Source organism: Aptenodytes patagonicus, chromosome 16 (genome assembly GCF_965638725.1).
Source record: "Aptenodytes patagonicus chromosome 16, bAptPat1.pri.cur, whole genome shotgun sequence".
Taxonomy (NCBI): domain Eukaryota; kingdom Metazoa; phylum Chordata; class Aves; order Sphenisciformes; family Spheniscidae; genus Aptenodytes; species Aptenodytes patagonicus.
The window spans coordinates 5,432,431-5,454,165 of NC_134964.1; the positions used below are offsets into that span (position 1 = coordinate 5,432,431).

The 21,735-nt window shown below is 41.8% G+C and overlaps 1 protein-coding gene across 7 annotated transcripts in view; it reads left to right on the plus strand.

Moving 5' to 3' along the window:
* The window catches only part of KCNJ16 (potassium inwardly rectifying channel subfamily J member 16), a 41,918-nt gene that overhangs the window by 4,568 nt on the left and 15,615 nt on the right, over positions 1 to 21,735 (plus strand). For 3 of the 7 annotated variants that reach the window (XM_076353576.1, XM_076353575.1, XM_076353571.1), the window contains exons 1-2: positions 507 to 587; positions 14,238 to 14,341. The gene's annotated coding sequence lies outside the window, so the exon portion shown is untranslated. Of the gene's footprint in view, positions 1 to 506; positions 588 to 14,237; positions 14,342 to 21,735 lie in introns of those variants that run through there. The other 4 variants (XM_076353572.1, XM_076353574.1, XM_076353578.1 and 1 more) reach the window with 2 other exon arrangements.

Here is a 21,735-nt window from a genome sequence, read left to right on the forward strand (position 1 = left end):
GTGACTCCGAAAGAAAAGGAGATTGCACTTCTTGTGTAGACTGGAGGTCTTTATCTTAGCCTCATGCTAATATAGAAACAAAAGACTGTCTGTAGAAAAAAACCTGAATAAATAAAATAGAATGTAAGTATAAACTTGAACCTGTTTATTCTAAAGTGGTATATCAGTGGGTAATTCCAAATCCAATCCCACGTGTAAATATTTGAAGTACCATTTGAATTGTGAAGGGCTTTTCTTACATGGGGTAATTTCCTGCTTCTTGTTTTTTAAATCCTAGCCTAGATGTGCACAGGTGACTTCAGCTTTCTGCTGTGTGTGTCCGAGCTGCGGACAGGGAAGTAGCTGGGCAAGCAGCAGATTGGCTGTCACCTGTTTCTCAAGATGCCAGCAGTTAGCAAAGCAGACCCTCTGAGTTTGCTCACAAGAACAAACTGGAGTAAATGTTTAACTTGAGTCTTTGGAGTCTAGGGCTCGTACCTTTCTTTATTATTAACCCAACCCCTGTTTTTCTTTACAGTTGCACAGCTGCTGGCACACAAGAAGCAAAGGACCCTTGAAATAACTTCCTCATGGAGGCATGAGCAAAGGTAAAGTACCTTTTGGATTGTTTCCATACCTATACATGGGAAAGCAGTTGCTCATTTCTGTTTTCTGCATTTCTGTTAGGGCAGAACAACCTGTCAATAGCAGGCATTGTTTAATTGTGTCTTTTAAACTAGATCACTAGATACCTCCAGCTAATTTCATCCTAATTTGACATTTATGTCATTATGTATTATACCTACTTTTGTATCTATGTATATAGGTACAAATTGAAAAAGTATCTATATACACAGTATAAGAGTATGCACGGTGAATTTGTTCAGACATTCACATACCCACGGGTACACACACGCTGCTTTCCATCGCTCTTTTCTTCACGCCAATAGCCTTATCTTTCTAACTATTGTTTTCCTCCTAATTGTTTTCTGTCCTGCTCAAGTCTGAAAAGGTCTGCCTCTTCTCCCTGTGGAGAGGCATGACTGCACTATGAAGATCTGAATTTACATCTCTCCTTTCACTAAGCTTACACAAACCAGCTGTACCATTTGTTTTGCATACATCCCGCACCCTTGATTTTTTTCTCTTCTCTAGGGTAAGCTGTGAATTCTAGAAGAAAGCTGCTTGGTGAGGCACGCACCCATCAGCACAGTACAGAAATGACTAGGACACTTGTACCAGAATTGTTCTGGCTACTATGTCAATACAGTGTGAATACTTGTTTTAAAATAGTGTTAAATATCTGTGTATGCTATGTGGTGGCTCAAAATTGTTTTGCAGAGAGCAGAATTCACTTGCTCAACTCTTTTTTTTATTTGCTGTGACATAAATTTACATGGAAAGTTATATAATTGAACTTCAGCCATAGTAATGCATCAAAGGAAATCTGAGTGAAGGTCAAGAGTGGAAGTTAAAACAAGTATTTAAAGACATTCAAAAAGTAGCTGTTCATTGTGTTGTATAATTACATATTAGATAAATATAACACACTTAGAAACAATAACATTTTAATAGAAATGGGTTTTGCAAACTTCAGTAAAAGAACCAAATTGTTCCTGTTTCCAGCTGCTCAGAATACCATTTTACTCCATGAGTAAATCCTGTAAGTCAGGTGGGATCTCCATCTAAGCAGACAACGTTTCAACCCCAAGACATTCTTTAAGAAGACCCAGGTGCAATCTCCTCTCCGTACTTCTGCGTGTGTGCTACCTTGTGAGGATGAGCATCTCCAAAACTATTGAGTGCCACTGGAGAGGAGATTTCTAAAGGCACTGCAGCCACACTCTTGGCATTTTGATTTATATCACAGCAGTGTTTGCAACATGGTATGTGCTGCCCTCAGAGTAAAACAGTTCCTTTACATTATCTTTGAGCTATATCGGCAGTCAAAGTATTTGGCCTGTAAATACTTCGGAATCTGTGAGCAAAGGTTTGCAGGCACATTATGAAATGTGAAAGTGGCATGATCACTAAGCACTGTGAAGACACCATCTTCATAGTTCCTGAAAAGAAACTATAAATAGCTGTTTGGGAGTAGTTCACACATCTCAGATTCTTGTAAGCCTATTAGATTAGGAAAAAGACTCTGCTATTCTGTGTTTTGATCAGATCCAGCTGTTTATTTAGCTCTAAAGATCATTGGCACCATAAGCAAGGGATGATGCAGGGATGATAATGTGGCTAACAGATATTTCCAAAACATCTATCACGTATAGCTAGATTCTATCACTTTACTCCCACTGAAGAATACTGAAATGAATGAGAGCATGGGTGGAATAAATTAGTATGCATTGGAAGGATGTCAGAATACAGACCCAAGTGACTATGAAAATCTGAATCATAAGACAGAAAAAGTAAATGAGGAGTTGCATGAGTTTCAAGAGACTGGCGCCTTGGTTGTGAAGTAAGTGTGAAGTCAGTTGTGAAGCTTTGAACCTGTTTCTACAATGGCCAAATTCAGATTTTGCAATTTACACAAAGATTAAGAGATAAACAAGCAAAGAAAACACAACAAAACACAAACCCATTCTCTAAAAGAATGGGAGAATTGGCAAGTTGATAAAGAACCTTGTGTCTGTTCAAAGGTGACCTAGGTCAGCAGAGGATGAATTTGCCTTCTTTTTTGTCAGGAGTTTAATGTTTGTTAAGGGTCCATGGATTTCTCCATTTCCTGAGCATTTTTTTTTCCAATCTGGCAATTCTACAAAGCATATGTTGGACTTTAAACGTATTTGCCTAGCTTGTTCTGGGTGCTACGAAATGCAAATAAAGTCGCTGGCATCAAAAGGGGATGGAGTGCTTTGAAGATGAAGGGCTTGACAAGGAGCCAAGGAGCCAATGGACCAGTGAGAACTGGAATTCTCATAGGACTATGCCTGTTGGTGAAAGCAAATACACATCAGAAAGGAACCAGGGAAGATCTTCATTGCTTTCTCCTGGCTAATTGCTTAGGCCAATAGAGCTGCCTCAACTCAAAGTGGTTAAAGAAGAAAGTGGATAAGGAACTTACTTGAGGGCTGTTCCAGAGGAGAATGTGGGAAATGAGAAGTGGCTAAATTCTATATTGCCTGTGTTAAAAGCGGACAAGCTCCTTGTGCCTGAGTTAACTTTTGGCTCTGCTGGTGTGACAGAGCCAGCAGCAAGAATGCCAGCCCAACAAGACTTTGAGCCCTGTAGGGGTGTCATGGTTTAACCTCAGAATCATAGAATCATAGAATCATTAAGGTTGGAAAAGACCTCTAAGATCATCGAGTCCAACCGTCGACCCAACACCACCATGCCCACTAAACCGTGTCCCTAAGCGCCTCATCTACACGTCTTTTAAATACTTCCAGGGATGGGGACTCAACCACTTCCCTGGGCAGCCTGTTCCAATGTTTAACCACTCTTTCAGTGAAGAAATTTTTCCTCATGTCCAATCTAAACCTCCCCTGGCGCAATTTGAGGCCATTTCCTCTCGTCCTATCGCTTGTTACTTGGGAGAAGAGATGGACACCCACCTCGCTACAACCTCCTTTCAGGTAGTTGTAGAGAGCGATAAGGTCTCCCCTGAGCCTCCTTTTCTCCAGGTTTAACAAACTCAGCGGCAACAGCCACTCGCTCACTCCCCGCCCTGCCCCGGTGGAATGGGAGAGAATTGGAAGAGTAGAAGTGAGAAAAACTCGTGGGTTGAGATAAAAACAGTTTAATAATTGAAATAAAATAACAACAACAACAATAATAATAATGTACTACTACTACTACTACTATTACTACTACACAAAGCAAGTGATGCACAGTGCAATTGCTCACCACCTGCCGACTGATGCCCAGCCAGTCCCCGAGCAGCGGCCCCCCCGGCCAGCTTTCCCCAGTTTATGTACTGAGCATGACGGCACGTGGTGTGGAATGTCCCTTTGGCCAGTTTGGCTGTGCCCCCTCCCAGCTTCTTGTGCACCTCCAGCCTTCTCAGTTGGTAGAGCATGGGAAGCTGAAAAGTCCTTGACTAGTGTAAGCATTACCTAGCAACAACTAAACCATGGGTGTGTTATCAACATTGTTCTCATCCTAAATCCAAAACACAGCACTGCACCAGCTACTAGGAAGGGAATTAACTCTATCCCTGCCGAAACCAGGACAATTGGTTAGTTGGTTTTTAGTTTTGGTTTTTTGGTTGGGTTTTTTTGTTGGTTTGTTGGTTATATTTTTTTAGTGCAATGCTAGGAGCCAGTTCCAAAAACATTCTGGTGATACTAAAGGGTAGGATGGGATACGTAGGATACCACCTTATCATGCTTCAGAGACATACAAACAGAAAGCAGAAGAGCATCCTTCTCCAGCACCGCTGCCCCATCCAGGCTCAGTGGCATTATTCTGACAAGAAATAGATTAGACTTTCTTGGGGAAAAAAGTGCAAAGCAGTAACTGCTTTTCGTGCCTCACTCCAGCCCTTCACATGCTCTTCATCTCCTGTATAACTCCACAGCAGAAGACTCAATTGGCTAGCAGCAATGTGCAGTGTCAAGTGTTAAAATGCAGTGGTAATCATAGAAATAACTATAATGCTATCCCATGATGTGATCAGGGTTTCTTTTTCGAACTCTAATGATGTTAAAATAAATGCAATTATGTTGCTTTTCATTTTTTTAAGTCAGTAAAATCCAGAAGAGGATTTGCTCCATTTCTACGATGTGCTTAAGGACTTACAGTGCACGATTAAATGCAGATTTATTAGGGGCATGAGGGGTTGGCATACGGCATTCTCTGCTTAAAGCTGCTCAGTGCCGTTTTGTTCTGGTCAAGGAGGATTTTTTTTCATCTTAATCATTATTCCTGAGACCATATGTGGCCTTGCATTTTCCAGAGCTTTTTTTTTATTGCACAGAAAAAGTGATGAACACTCTTTACTACAAACAGCAAGGAAAACTGGTGTTATGGATAGGACCTAGAAAACGTGAATTGGGGAAAATATCACACAAACGTCTCTAGCAGAAGGTTTTTCCTTCTTTTTATTGACACGGTCAGTGAGAATACTTCTGCTGACTTCAGTGGATGTTAGATCAAATCACGATGTCTCTCTAACTCTCCCCCTCTGCTGGCAATTCAGTTCTCACTGTGCTGTCAGAGCTGCATAGGATCTCTGAGCTTTGCAAAAAAATCTTTTAAAAAGTCATATAGTAGCATTCCTCATTTGAGTCAAAGCATGAAGCACCTAAGACAACTCCGGGGCGGTGGAAAGCAGGAAAAGTAATCAATGCTAGGGAAGGGCAGGTAGATTCTGCAATCTGAACTGTATCTCTTTACTTTTTATAGCAATTGGAACCAAGCGCACAGACTGCGATTGGTAACACCTGGTCAAGAAGTTAGTGTGCTTCTGGTTCAAACGCAAGGAGCGAGCATTCAGTAAGGGCACCTTAGACTTTTACCATACCTCATTTGATAACCCAAATCAATTTCCACCACTAAGCCAACAAAGCGTTATAGTGTTCTTATATTTTGAAACACAAAATAAATAACATACAAACCAGTGACTGCAGATATGATTATTTTACACGATTTTGAAAGCCACTGCAATTTACAGAATATACAGCACTGGTGCAGTCTGTCCTCTGCAGTATCGTACATGATAGATCTTCAAAATTATGCCTTGTAACGTACAGGAAGATTGGATGGTTGTATCTGGAATGTTTAGCTCATGTGTGTACATGATGTGAGAGTGGTTTGTCTGACAGGAATATTTTCCTACTCCTGTTTCACAGCTCTTCTTGATGCAGATTTTTTTTTATTCTTAATCTGCTCTGCACAATTCTTTGCTTTGCTCAGCACAAAGGCATGAAAGTTGCCAAATGTAAATGACGAACTCTATTGGAGGAAGAGAAGTACAGTCCTTTAAGTAAACTTTTCCACCAGTGTTTAGAAATTTCCTCTCTCAATAGAAGCAGAAGCATTTCTTTTCAAAGTTTCTTCTGGCCAGCTATGAATATGTTTTAAATATATAACCCAGAAAACTGGGATACTATGGAGGTCCTGATTTTGAACAGAAACTTAAAATTCTGTCTTTGATGGAAGAATTCTCACCTGAAAGTAAGTGTACCAAATATTTTTGGAGTCATAGGGGGCTATTAGATTCCCAGGTATTTGCTCAATCCTAAAGACAGCTGTTTCCTCCCTCCAGACCCAACTTGAAGCAATGAACAAGCATGCAATGAGCTGTTTATTTCGTTGGTGGGCAGATTATTTTGCAATAGTGGAGTATGAAATAGTCTCAGCCAAAAATGAAATTACTAATGTTCAAGAGAATGGCAGCGATGTATGTCTTAGACAAATGAAGTTCTAACCTTCATTAACCCTAATGATAGTTTTATCTACATTGCCAGATCAGGTCCACAGATTGCATGGTTGCTTAGTTTTCTTCTGGCATAATTCTATGTACAGAAACATTTTTTGAGAAGAGGAGAAAGCACAATCAATATTTTACTGAAAATAGGTTTTAGAGAATCTTTTTTGTTAACTCAAAAGAAAAAAACCCACGTTTTCTCTATATTCTTTTAGTGCTGATGACAAAGGATTTGCTAGTTTGGGACTTTGGCACATTTTCAAAATTCAGACACTTTCACCTTGTCTTTTGTTCCTAGCTCAAGTTCAGAAAATCCTCTTAGGTTAATTTGTTTTCCAGTACAAAATCATATGAAACCTAAATCGAGAGAAAGGCATTTTCTTCTTTTCTTTCCTCTCCACCGCAGAAGAATGAGATAACCCCGCTCAGTATGAGCGGGCAGCGTACGGCAGATCCCAGCTTCGGGAAGTGCTCTCAGGTTGAAGGTTTGAGGAAATAGCTGGAAGAGCCCGAGTTTTAAAGCCGGTGACTGATACCACCAAGGAGGCCGGGAAGCTTGCTGAATGCCCTTGCCACCCCACCCAAGGCTGCGCTGTTCCCGGCCGGAGGGAGGCCCACCCCCTGCCAGGTGCCGGTGCTCGGTCGCCGCCGCCGCCGGCCGTGGTGCTGAAGGGATAGCGCCCGCCCCCGCGCCCGCCCCCGCGCCCGCCCCCGGCCCGCCGCCCTCCGCGCCTCCGCCCCGCTCGCTCCCCTGCCAGGACGCTCCCTGTCCCTCTCGGGACGGCTCCTGGTGTTTTCGAGTCATTTTGCAGATGGGAAGAAAAAGGGAGGCGGTGTCAAAGTGCTTCTACAGCACTTTCTGGAAGAAAAGTTGTTCAAAAGAGTGTTCCTGCCCCAAAGCTTGCTTTACTATAGAATCATAGAATCATTGAGGTTGGAAAAGACCTTGAAGATCATCGAGTCCAACCGTAAACCTAGCACTGCCAAGTCCACCGCTAAGCCATGTCCCTAAGCACCACATCTACAAGTCTTTTAAATACCTCCAGGGATGGTGACGCAACCGCTTTCCTGGGCAGCCTGTTCCAATGCCTGACAACCCTTTCAGTGAAGAAATTGTTCCTACTATCCAATCTAAACTTCCCCTGGTGCAACTTGAGGCCGTTTCCTCTCATCCTGTTGCTTGTTACTTGGGAGAAGAGACCGACCCCCACCTCACTACAGCCTCCTTTCAGGTAGTTGTAGAGAGCGATAAGGTCTCCCCTCAGCCTCCTTTTCTCCAGACTAAACAACCCCAGTTCCCTCAGCTGCCCCTCATAAGACTTGTTCTCTAGACCCTTCACCAGCTTCATTGCTCTTCTTTGGACATGCTCCAGCACCTCAATGTCTACAGACAATGTCCACTATGCTCTGTGGAACTTAATTTCTCCTCCCCAGTAACAATTACTGACATTTTAAATATTACAGTAGTACTTAATGCCCCCAGTAATAGTCTGTTGTGCTGCTTTACCAACATAAAGCAAAGAATTGGTCTCCAGCCTGAATTGCCTACAGCTTAATTAGGTATGACACACATTACTTCTTGTGCTAAACTGCTGCAGGGGGATGTTGTATGTTGTTAAACAGCTGCTGGATTCTGCCCAAGAGGGAAATCTATTTATGGGTTGTATTTTGGGTTGTAAAGTTTGCAACTATGCTTAGGAAACAGCAAAGCAATAGAACCATGCTGAATTATTAAGAATGTTCAGTCACACAGAACAATAACCATAAAACAAGGGGTCAGACACTGGCTGGCCCCATGTGGGTGGTGTACAGGGACGGAAAGCATAGGTCATCCTGAGTGCAAGGGCTACTGCTGAGTAGCAATACCTAAGCGGTCAGAGACCATTAACAATTACCCTCTGGCCTGTGGAACTGGCTGGATCCAGATAGCTCAAAAATAATGTAACCCCACTGGAGAGGCTGTACTTAGGCAATGGGAAGCTCTGGGAGAGATTTCCTGACTCACTGAGGAATCTGGGACCTGGAAGTACAGATGTTAGTGAAAATTAAGACTTTTTCAAGTACTTTGGAAAAAAATGGCTTACTGATTCTCAGTAACATCTTAAGACCTAGGGGTTAGCTATGCGGTTGGCAAGGGCTGGGCTATTTCTATTTATCAGATATCCCATTTGAATTCCCCTGCCAACAACTGAATAGTTAGGATTTCCATGGCAACATATTTCTGAACCCACATTACAGTCAGACTGATGCGTGTCAACTGATACAGGGATGCAGGAGGTAGTGGCTGAATTTATTCAAGCAATCACATTCTCTTTTCCAAGGCTAATGCACATGAATACTCAGTTAGCAAACTGAATTGACAGGGATTCCATCTCAATGAACATGTATAATGTTCCAGCCCAGGAGAGTAGCATTTAATTGATGAGTGGGATTATATTTACATAGCAATTATAACAAAGTCAAGGTTGGCTTTATGTGAAAGACTATTTGCTGTAATATCTTGCTGCTTGGTTGTCCAGGAAAGCTGCTCTTTTATGGGCAAGAAAAAAAATCAGAACAGATGCACTCACCTTTTACATGTGCTTCTTTTCATATTCTGCAAATACTCACTTCATGAAGCCAACTCAATAGTCACATTGTGGTTGCCTTAGATACATACATTAATTTACTCCATTATAACTTAGATGCTGATTGTTTAACTGCACAAGTATTAATAGTTATTCACTGCTATCCTCAAATGGCTGTTCGGTGGCTAATGTAAAATGAATAAGAGCTCATTCTAAATCCCATATAAGTCAATGGGCGTCTTTCTCCTCATTTCATTCAGAGCTGGAATTAGCTATCCCCATTGCAGTGCCCCCAAATATTCATTTTTTGTCCTTAAGACACCTCTGCAAGGTAAGGTAATGCTACTGACTCAGTTTCACAGATGGGAGGCTGGGGCAGAAAGGTTACCTCAGAATCATCCAGCAAATACACAGAGGTCCTGACCCTCATCATCCCTTCAGTCTGGATTTCTTTCCATGGATAGTGGGATGTGGAGAGAGAAGAGGTGCATGCCTGAGTTTTGCTCCAACATGGAATTGCATTCAGGGAGGGGGAAGCAGCTGGACCTTGAAGCTAGGAGGCGATTTCACATCTTGTAGTTCTGTGTAGTCAGAGAGACTTGACAGCTGTATTCAGATGTCTTCTTATGGGGCCTAGCATGGAGTTAGGTTCTACTGATGGCTCTGGAAACAAGAGGGTGGTGAGGAACTCAAACCATCTATTATCTATGGCATGGCAAGGAGAAATTTGCATGATACCCATGTTGAGTGATCTGAATAGCTCTAGACACTGAGAAGAAGGAAGGGCTGTACTCAGAAGCCTAGCACAAATGCCATACTCATCTTTCTCCATTGACTCATACAGGGAGCCAGGATCTGGCATCCTTGAATTCCCAAGTGGTCAGAAGTGATCATTCTTCTCTTGAACTTTCACAACAGACAGTGTGTTTTAGGTCCATCTTTGTTACTACACTAGGAGGATATCTCTAAGTGGCTTACCTAAGGATATACTATGCTAGAGACAGGGAAATAAACTTAGGTCTCTTGAGTCTTTTACCACAAAAAGAGTTTTCTTTTAATCTGAGCTTTCACTGCTCTCAGTCTTATTGCCATGGAAATTGTCTCCATAGCTGGTATTAGAATTGCCTTGTTGACATCATTAGTAAAGCATATAATAGATAGCTTAACTGCTCTGATATTTATCTTCAGGTCAACAGCTATTGAGACTCCAGAGGCAAATTAGAAAAAAGCATAGACTCTTTACTAGTAGAACTTAATTTAACTGTATTTAAACTTCATTAAGGAGTAAAAAAAATGACCTTTCTTAATGTACTCTTTCTTTATAAAGAATGAAATAAGGATATTAGATTAGTTTGATCCTGGTTCTTATTATGCACACACAGTAGATGAGAATGCAAAAATTCCCTCATTCAGTTAGGTACTCTTGGATGTCAAATCAAAGACCAGGTGCTCCACAAGCCCATTTCCTTTCTTCAGTGTTTTATGTTTCCTAGCCCTGTAATTCCCCCCAGGAAACCAGAAGAAATCTTAATTTCTTACCCCCTCCCCCCCATTAAAGTAACAGCTCTGGTCATTTAAACAATCAAGCACATGTTCTTACACTGTCTGCACCTCATGCTATCCATAAATGGTGATGTGGTAAGAAAAACCAAGGAGGAAAGGAAAGGAAATGACATTAACCTTTTCCATCTGATAAATAAGGGCTCTATTCAGCTGCAATAATCCACATCCTTCCCTAGAGATCCAGTTAATGTAATACCTAAGGGCTCAGTTCATTTAAAATTATTTCCACACTGGCCAGCTGATTTCTTGGTGAATTATTCAGTCCCCAGACTGAAATATTCTCCCTGTGCAATAGCACATGTAAAAGGGCTAGAGCCCTTCTGTAGTTCCCGGTAGTCTGAATGTCCTCTCAGAGGTGCCAGAGTGTCCGTGACATCCACATGGCTTATCTGTGCCCTCTAAGTTAACAGGAACTTTCGTGCTGATTTTCATGGGGCCACCAATCTGTAAGCACTGAAGATAGCATACCTTGTCCCATTTGCTGCTCTTCTCTGCAGGAGGTTTCTCACCTCCCTATCAAACTTTAAGCACCTGCAGTTTATAGGTAGCAAAAAGAGAGTTTGAACTTTAAATGGGTGGAAATTTAGACCAACAAACTCAGCCACTTCAAAAAAGGCAGCCTGGATTATGCGCATTGTTGCTGGGGTTTGAGGTAATCGATGTAGATCAGTGACCACTGCAAGGTTGCTTGAGTGATCCACACTCCCAAAGGCGAAAAGCTGGGAATTGAAATGTTTTTTTTTTCCTTTTCCCCCTTTGCAATACATAGATGGCTCCAGTGTGATTGGTATCTGCTCAGCTATACCTGCCCAAGAAACGTGCAAAGACGAAGGACTGTTTGTATGGATTGAGACAGATGTTTTCAAAGCAGGACAGGGGAGCAGGGCATGCAGAATCCAATTGAAAATCAATGGGAAACACTAACATCAGTAGCAATATGTGAAAATCCCAGATTTATATCAGTTGTATTGATCCATAGTCGATTGAAAGCCATGGGAATCTTGTCATTGGCATCAAGACATTTTGGATTAAGTTCCTACATTATGAGACATGTTCCTTCCTCTTTTTTTTTTTTTTAAAGGGAGTGTAACTAAGTGAGTACAATAAACCAAAGTTGTATACAATTTTGCAACCTTTCTGCTGCTGTAATAAGCTGTGCTCTGAGGGTTCATTATTAGACTGTCTTGAAACTTGCTAGTTAAACAGGAAAAACAAGAAATCTGACCTCATTGTAGTACTTAATTAAAGTGCATTTATTGACTGATTTTCAGCTCTTACAGCAACTCTGTTTGCTAAGAACTATGGGCCAGCTCTTGGCTTGTATGGACCCTTAGCTCCTCGGGTGGACACAGCCTAGCCACAGACACACATGTCACGCTCCAGGCTTGCATCACAGGGTTGGTCTGGTTCTGAGCAGGAAGCTATAGCTGAGGATTGGCACATTCTCCCTTGTTGCAATGCTGCTCAGCTTCTCTCCTCCTCCAGGAGCCCACAGGCCGGCCAGCCCATGTGGGGTCAACATGCTGGAGGTAAAGCAGGAGTGTTGTACTGGGCATGTTTTAGTTCCTGGCTTTTTGGTGTTGGGGCAGGTAACAGGGGTTAACAGAGAGAAAAAAACCCTTTGGATCTACCCTGCCTCCTTAAGGATTCTGCAAGTTGCAAATCTTTAGAGGGATCTAGATCTCCAGCCTCATAATGCTGAGGAGGGAGGACTGAGAAGACTGTTATATATCAGTGCCAAAGCAAGCTACAGCTGGATCTCTCTGCTAGTAAATCTACCTTTGATACTGTAATGCTCAGACTGGCATGCACTTAATGCTAATACATTCTTATCCCCGTCCCATCTGTATTAGAAATTAAGGCAGAAACGTGAAGACTGTTACCATGCTGTAACCTTAAGAATGGTTTCTCACTTCATAGAGGCACTCAGCAGGCCCTGGTGCATTCAGCCATGATTCATTATCACTGAACTTTGGTGCTGGCCTTGGCCAGTTTTGTCTGGATTCAGTTAACTTGTTCCACTGGCAGGAAAGATTTCTGAGCACTTGTGTTATCTCCCTGGAAATCTTAAGTAGGGAGCTGAACACGATTGAGAACAGTTGCCTGATAGAAGAGACGAAAATGCATTCTGCAGGAGAGTGGGGAGGAATGGAAGTCGGTCCTGGAACAGACGGACATGACCTTCCCCGGTATAGGAAATACTGAAGAAGCTTAGCTAGCAAGAGGTGGAACTGGACATTATTGCATATGATGTCATACTTACTTTGTGTGGTACCCACACAATTTACCTATAATCTAGTCACCATAATGTTAAACTGAACTGGCTGTTTTTTTCCAGAAGTTTTGGAATACTTATGGCTTTGTGGAGCTGTTGCTTAGTCAGCATACTGAATATTGTAATGCCAGCCATAGTGACGCAGGTAAATGAAGTCTGTGAAACTTCATTATTATAAACCAGCTGCAAATCTGACCCAGAGGAGATATGGATTCTATTCCAGGAGTCTGTGATGCAGATTTATGCAGATGACTGTCATTAGTCTACTGTACATTTGCTTGAAACAGCAGGCTAAGGAAGAGACAGCTACTCTGCAGAGAACAGGGCATAGAAATTGCAGATTTGTGCCCAAACTGCCATCTTAGGAAAAGTATTAGAGCACAAAAGAGACTTGCTTCTCAATTCTTTTGACAGATTGCAGGAAAGTGAAAGTGTAAAAGGTTATGTCATCACCAGCCAGCAACCTCTTGGCTTGTCTTTCTTAGCATTTATTAACAAAAATTTCTGTCCATGGGTTCCCAGTAGCAAAGCTCCGTGGCCAGGTGGGCACAGGCACAAGCAGCAGTGGTGCACAGAAGTAGGAGCAGGCAGAGTTCATTTGACACAGCCCTAATCTGAGGGCCCTATTGATAGGCTTAGGGTAAGGTCACTGTCTGCATCTTGTGTGTAACACTCTCTAATGGGTTGAGTTAAAAAAACTTTGTAGCAGCAGGAGTTTCCAGGAATGTATTTTGTCTAGGTGAGCCAGAACACCTGGGAAGGCCTGTGGAAGCACACAACTGATACGATTGCTCTGTACTGTATATGCCTCTTTTTACGCTGGCCTCATTTTTGTGGCCAGTGTGGCCTGCTAAAGATCTCTCCCAGCTCTCTGGGATTACTATCACATTTCAGGTGACAGTGACAGAAGGTGAACTGGTCTCTGTGCAACCAAGTCAGAGGATGGAGTAGAACAGGAGTTTAAAATAACCCGCTTTCTGCTGTGAGTGCAGGCAGGTTAGCAGCAGCAGAGGATTCTGGGGGAAAAATGAGGACTTCAGACATCTGCTGGTGGCTTTTATTATACATAGTGGTGGTGGGATACAAGGATAAAATCCAAGGCCCAAGGATATTTGTGCTGCATGCAAAAAGCCCTTTCCACTTTTACAAAAATCCTCTTGTCAAGGCTGCCTTAAAGGGGTTATAATTATCTGTTGGATCAGTTATCAGAGAAATGGGAAAGGTTTGGGGTCAAACTAGTTCCTGGTGTAAATCCTCTGGTTGCTTCATACTTATTGCAAAGTAGACCTTGAGCCTTTTTGAGAAAAAAAAATGGGAAAACTGCTGGGCTCCCAAATGTAGCATATTTCTCGTCAGTTCTAATGTGCTGAAAGGATGGGATTTTCTGTGAACTTTTCCCAAACAGTCTTGCATTTTTTTCTCTCTGAGAGGGGGAGGAGTTGTGCCTAAAAAAACAAACCCAACCTGTCGTTCTCAGCTCTGCCAACCTGTCAGTCCAGCCATGCAAGAGAGAGGGAGAGAGACAGAAAAAGAAAGGAGGGAGTGAAGCAGAGATTCTTTCAGATCTCAGCAGACATTAAGGTAAAGCCCATTTCTCATTTCCTTAATTATGCTTGTCTCTGTGTGTGTACATGTAAACAGAAATTCTGTTACCTTAGTGAGTTCTAAACTAACTAAACAACCTGTATGGGAATAAACTGTTTATCTTGTTCAACTGGAAGTGTGTTTTGCATTGTAACCTGGCAGCTTGTTAGCTGTTGTTTGGAAACACAGTTTCTCTCTCTGAAATTCAGAAGGAGAGCTCATGTTCATTTGAATATTAAAAAGAGGCAGAGGTTTAGTGCTTGTATGAATACATGTTTGGGAAGGATATTAAGCTGTGTAATTTCAGGGCTGAAGCCAGCCTCTAATTACTGAAGATCAGGGTAAGAACTTGTTAGAGGAGGGAAATTCTTCCAAAGCTGCCTGTTGCAGGGCTCTTACACGTTCTCCTGGAGCGTTTGGTATTAGCCACTGGTGGAGACAGGATACAAGACTAGACAGACTGTGGGTCTGATCCAGTTTGGCAGTTCCTACATTCCTCCATTCCCGTCTGTCCATTTCTGGTGGGGTTTATCCAACTTGTCATTACCAGAGGAGGAACAAAGCTAAGGTGCAGCAAAACTGCCCGCATGAATTCTTGAGTTAGGGCAGACCAGCAGAGGCACTTTCAGCTCATACCAGAGGAAATTGAAGGTTACAGACTGTGAGAAATGTTGGCTGAAATAAGTGTGAGTCAGAAGAAGCATTCTGCCCCAGAGCTTGCCTTATGAGTCTGGTCTGGGCAACCAGTTTGTTGGGACGACTGTAGTAGAGGGGGCCTAGTAGTGAAGGCCTGAAATACAGGAATGGACACAATTTTGTTAGATCTGAGTGTCTGTGCGTGGGGACCTGTGTGAATGTGTACAAGTTTGTACTTGTGCACAAACGTGTAAGTGTAAGGGGTCTGCTGAGAGATTCTGACCCCTAGTATGCCGTGAAAATCCACAAACAAAGGTAAGAAAGGAAGAATTATGTTCATCGACCTTAGAGGTACCCCTATTTCTATATTTCTAAATCCTGAACAAACATTTTAAACTGTACTGAAAACTCTGTAATATCTTTCTAAGTAGGCCGAGGCTCTGGGAAGGTCATATGGAAGGCAAACTGGTGGACAGGATTTCCTTTCCTTGCTGTATATTTAGGGTTTTCACTCCTACTGCCAAGGTGTGCCTGCTGAAGATAACCTGTCTAGTAATACTAACCCTACAGAGAGAACAAGTTGAAAGATGGCAGACAAAGACAATACAGTCGTCATGTTGCTCACTGCACGGGTTGCAATGCCCTTGCCAGGGGTTTGGTTACATAATACTGGCTACTGCATCTTCCTTGTTGTTAAACTTCCTCAAATACTTCCGCCTGTGCCGTAGTTTTGGATTGAATCTCTCCTCCCGTGGCAGTGGCTACAACAGAGCTGTGAGCGTGGGAAGAAGACAGAGGTGATCCAGATTAGAGGTGGTCTGTGAGGTGGTCTGTCCATATGACTGTTACTATAGAAGAGCTTGCAGTGTCCTTGCGTTACATCACCTTCCTTTCTTCTGGTAGTGTGGTCTCCTGGGAACTTTGAGCTGGTGTTTCTTATTACCCCTGACTTATTCCCCGTGGGGATGGTGATACAGAGTGAGACTATAAACTTTTAATACACAAAAGAAATTCTTTTATAAATAGTGTTTTCTGCAGTATTATTAAAAGCTTTCCTGCCAGAGCCAGAATGGAGAGGGAAGTGCTTTTTTAAGTGACCGTAGGAGATGGAGAAGAGGAAGCAAATGCTTCAGTTTTGGTGGGGATAAACATTCCTGTTGCTAGTTACAGTAACAGAAATTAGTCACTGAAAGAAAGAAAGGAGGAAAATTCTTTAGCTTTCATGATCTGCAAAGACTTCACTAACTAGCCTCACAGCACTTTTGCATCTTCTTTTTGCTTTCTCTTCTCTTCTCTTCTCTTCTCTTCTCTTCTCTTCTCTTCTCTTCTCTTCTCTTCTCTTCTCTTCTCTTCTCTTTCTCTTCTCTTCTCTTCTCTTCTCTTCTCTTCTCTTCTCTTCTCTTCTCTTCTCTTCTCTTCTCTTCTCTTCTCTTCTCTTCTCTTCTCTTCTCTTCTCTTCTCTTCTCTTCTCTTCTCTTCTCTCTTCTCTCTCTCTCTCCTCTCCTCTCCTCTCCTCTCCTCTCCTCTCCTCTCCTCTCCTCTCCTCTCCTCTCCTCTCCTCTCCTCTCCTCTCCTCTCCTCTCCTCTCCTCTCCTCTCCTCTCCTCTCCTCTCCTCTCCTCTCCTCTCCTCTCCTCTCCTCTCCTCTCCTCTCCTCTCCTCTCCTCTCCTCTTTTCTCTCCTCTTCTCTCCTCTCCTCTCCTCTTCTCTTCTCTTCTCTTCTCTTCTCTTCTCTTCTCTTCTCTTCTCTTCTCTTCTCTTCTCTTCTCTTCTCTTCTCTTCTCTTCTCTTCTCTTCTCTTCTCTTCTCTTCTCTTCTCTTCTCTTCTCTTCTCTTCTCTTCTCTTCTCTTGTTTCCTTTTGTTTATGTGATTTAAAGCAATGCAAAGAAGGCTTGGGGCATCTACATGACACATTCTACAATGCTGACGGGCATTTTTAAAATGGGGGCAAACATTCTGATGCACTTGTTTCGTTACAGCTTTTGAAAAGGTGTGAACGTACTGATGTAACAAGATTGGTGCTACTAAGTCAGCCAAGCTCCCTAGAGATCAGACAGTTGATCTATGTACTGTCAAATGCAAGATTATAGTACATGTTGATAAATGGTTTAGCACTGCTTAGCAAATATCAGTTGATCAATCAGAGTTAACCAGCTGCAAACTTGCTAAATTTAGGCAATGTCCAGGCAATCCATATTTTAGATGGGTTTCATTAGTGTAGCTGTAACTACTCAGCACTGCAACAGAAGGGAAGAAATGTCAGAAATACGAGTCAAGTTCTTACCAAGATTTCTATATCTGTCGTTCTGGAGGCAGAAAGAGCAGGGACTGATGTATGTCATTTGTTCAGGAAACTGTTTCTAAAGAAACAAACTTTTGCAAAGGAAGTGTTACCAGACAAAAAGGTTGAAATCTGAGAAACCCTTCTGCCAGAAGAGGTTCTGAATAGTTCTTGGAAAGATCAGTTGGAAAACACTTCATACTGAGAAATTTTCTGCCTTTCAACAGGGCACTGCTAATTCACCTTGCTCAGTATTCTCCAATGTGAATAAGATTATCTAGATTGGCTGATGCCTTGCCCTTCTTTCTTTTTTTAGTTACCTTTCTTGCCCAATATTCTCACCATGAGCTTTTGGTGAGAATGTTTGTTAACAGAACATCCATTTCCAGTAAGCTATTGTGCAATTAAAATGCCATATGATAAATACAAACAAGCCAAACAAACAAAAACAACCTCAGATTTCTTTTCTGTTTGCTTTTTAAATTGGTATAAGAGCTTGATTTGATTCTTCATCTTTTCATCTCATATTGTAAAAGCAGACTAGTTGTCCGTCCTGTCTGGCAGGAAGCAATGCTGTAACCCAAGAAGCCATTGTTGCTGCTTTTCACAAGGAACTGTTCATTTTTTGTAGTTTGCAGTCATGACAGTAACACTGGTTCCTCTTTTTAAAGCAGTTAAATTCGTGTTTTGAGAGTGCAGACAGGGGAGAATATGTTTCAACTACTCAAATGTTATTTGTGGTGACACGCTGGATTGGAGAATTGGAAGAGTGGAGAGCGTTTGAGCCCTTAATTTCCTGTGGAAAGATTCAGCTGAGGAAGCATTGAATTTTTGGTTTCTCTTTGCTGTCAACATGGTAGAGGATAGTAGGTCAATACTAGCCTGAGAAGATCTAAGAATTGACATTTGATAAAAATCAGCAGTCTGGGAAACAAACTGAATAGAGGCAATTTCAGTGAACAACCATTTTTCAGACGTGTTTTCCTGCACCCCAAAGGAAAACCAAGACAGGGATTCACTAGGCGGTGTGAAATGAAGACTCATCTGGATAAAAGAGTAAAACTAGCTGGAAATTTTCCATGCATAAGAACTAAAGGCATCTCCATTCCTGAGGCAACTTCGAACACAAAGGATCTGCAGTTCTTTTTAAAATGTTCTCTCTCAGACCGTTTTCAAATTGGCACCTAATTTTGTGTATGTCAGTGTCAGGGCACTGATTCTGTGTTGCAGTACCAGCATCACCTCGTTGTTTCTTTGCAAGCCTGCATCCTGGCAGTGATCAGACCTGAAGTAACTTTACTGACCTGATTTCTGACATGGCCAGATGGCCCATTTTGCTGTCCAAGAAATGCTGATCCTTAGCAGGTATGGGAGAACATGCACATTTTCTAACAGACATTCTCTGACTCAAAGATAGCTCAAATGAAGACAAATCTGAACAACTGAGATGATATTCACTTAATACATATAAAAGTAGATGCTATAAAACACAGCCTACTTTCCACCAGAAATCTCAATGGGAAAATTCAAACATTTCTATTTCCACTCACAAGCCTTAACCAGCTGTTTGGCTATTAATGAAAATCCTTTTCGTTTTCCACAACTAAGTGACAACTCTTTCCAGGAGTGGCCTGTGGTGAGATTTCTAGTGCACTCTTGTTTTGGATAGACTAAGAATATTAATCTTTTCATGGCATTTTGTCGCCACAGGTAGCTATTCCCCAAAGAAATGAGGCAATCGGTGCCTCATGCAAAAAACCAAGTAACCCTCAAATAACTTCTGTAAGTTTCTGTTATTCAGGTCTCAGAAAGATTTGATTTAGACTTTTTCAATGGGAATAAATAATTAGTGCTTCGCTTTGTCTACACGAGCCTGTTCAAATCGAGTTAAGTGATTGGTGCAGCAGAGTTTTGGATTGAGGTGCAGTTTCCCTGGTAACAATCGAGAGTGAAATCAGAACCTTTTGAACAGCCAGTGGAATGTGGTTCTACTTGGATGACAATAGGTCAAAGCATTTTAATGGGTAAAAACGTAATCCAGTACGATAGGATTTATTGCCACTATGTCATCAGATTGACACTATTCCTGCAAATTCTTTAGCTTGTGACAGACTTCAACTGAAATCTGTTTAGTGGAAAAACTTGTAAAATGCCATTAATCTTTTTGTTTTCCAAATCAACCAAAGAGTCTGTGTGTCTCAGGGGGTTAGAAGGAATATCTTCCAAGTGAGTGAAATTCAACCTCTCTGCACAAAGCCCTAATGAATGGCTGTTCTGGACACAATAAATGGTTCTAAGAACTAAAGGCTCATTTCTGCAGGGTGCTGAGTACTCTGGTCCAAGTCTATTGGAGAACTTCCGCACTTGCTTAATTTTACACTAACAAAATAGTTTCCAGTGATTTCTAGGATGGTTATTCATGCTCTTAAACCTGATTGTATTTGCTGACAGACAAGACCTTGCAGGATTAAATCCTAAACCAACACTGGAAGAAAAGATTCCCTGTTCAGTATGGCAAGGGCATGGGACAATATTTCATCCCTTCCGCTGACATTTTTCCAACTTCTGTAATAACGATCTTTTTATTCTGAAAGATCCCAGAGTGCTCTCTAAACTAATAAAATGCGGCCGCAGCTAGGAGCAACAATGCATAAGATCAGGAAAGGAGAATGTGTTGCCTGCAGCTTTAAGGAAATGTCAGGTTAGGGTGCCAAAGTCTGCCCCTCTACCCTGAAGCCAAAAGCTTAAAAGGCTTGGCTTGGCATCCTTTGGGATGTCAGTAGGGGACCTCTGTCACACATAGGTATCTAGAGCCATCTATTTTGGTGACAAGATAGCAAAAATGGCCCTTAACGTTTATTGTAGGTGGGTACCCCGTGGAACCTTCTACCAATTTTCCTTTCAAATAGATGGATGTCATCCTCATTCATTTTCCTATAATATGAAAAGCAGATTCTCCTCAATCATATGTCTGGTACCATGCATATCCTTTCATTGTTGATATGAGGCTTTTACAATAACAAAACTTCAAGCTAGTAAGTATTGCTCTCTTTGGAATTATTATGTAGTTATGAAGAACAATTGAGCCAGACAATGACACAACCTGTTTCTTGTCTTCCTCAATGAGAAATGGGCTTTGAGTTTTGTGAGGATGTTCATAAACAGCCAAGGGTGTGTAAGGCGAAGAATGACCTCAAAGCTGAGTTTTACACAGGAGAACAAAGAGATCTCAAGTCCTGATTTGAAAAACACCCGAAGACCAAATCAATGGCATAATATCATAATTATCAACGCGCGTCATAATGTTGCTGGAACCCACTCGCTGCTTCTGCCTTTAAACACAAGTAAACACAACCTCCTCTCCTAATTGCTATGCAGCTGTCAAGCTTCGTAAATGATGTTTGTGCTGGCAGTAGCTGGGAGATAACTTCATCTATCTAGCATTCATATGGACTGGAGATTCGTCCTTGCTTCTTTCCGCGGGATGTTTTGTGACATTATTGTTTTCAGATTGCTTTCCCTTTGTTACAGTACTTCTGGCTTCCTTCCAGAACCTTTTAGGTTACTTTTGAGTCTCCTTAATCTGTACTTTCTCTCCTGAGCGTAATCAGCATTGCAGTTGCTCCCAGACTAAGACACCCAAGTGGTGTGGCTTGCTTTTTCTGTGGGAAACACCACTTTATGTTTTTCACAGACTTCATTCCCTGAAGACCTTTTCAGTATGAAGTGAATACAGCTTAGCACTATACAAAATGTTCCTGAGGAAGAATGCCACCAATCCAAGCTCATGTGATTCGGAGCTTGTCAGGCCTTGATAGCGATTTGAGGTTTAATTAATTACCTACGGATTTGTGTGACTTCTGAGTGATTCTGGCTTTGTGGCAGGAGAAGGTGATGCTTTTACTCAGTTTTACTCAGTGAAAACATGAATAGAAACAACCCAGGGAGAATATAGGATAAAACATCTCCCACTTAGGCTGGGTATATCAATCTTGAATTTAATTTTGTTAACCAATTTATCTAACTCCCAACTAATTTGGAGTGGATCGGGGGACAGTGAAAGTAAATTTCAAATTAGAGACTGAAATTTTGTTTAGGCATGCTGCTGCCTCTGATGACAGCACCCCTGTAAAGTTAATGTGTAATAAACAAGAGAGACATTTGTTTCACAGGTCCATAGCACCTATGAGGAAAAACAGAAAAGTTGCTTCTCAAAACAATCTTTGGGAATTGCTTTGGCAATAAAATCAACTCTACTGTAGTTTAGATATCTTTTTTTGTGAGTGTTGACATTTGTAATATAACAGATTTTTATTTGATGTATTTTTGTTAACATCGTCTTGATAAGATCTGCTCGCTTGTTCACAGTGTTTGCCTTTGAGAAGTAAAACAGGAAAAACACACGGCTGACTGAATAGGTTCATGACAAACATCTCGAAATGAGCTGAACCTCCCATAAGTAGCTCATTCAGTC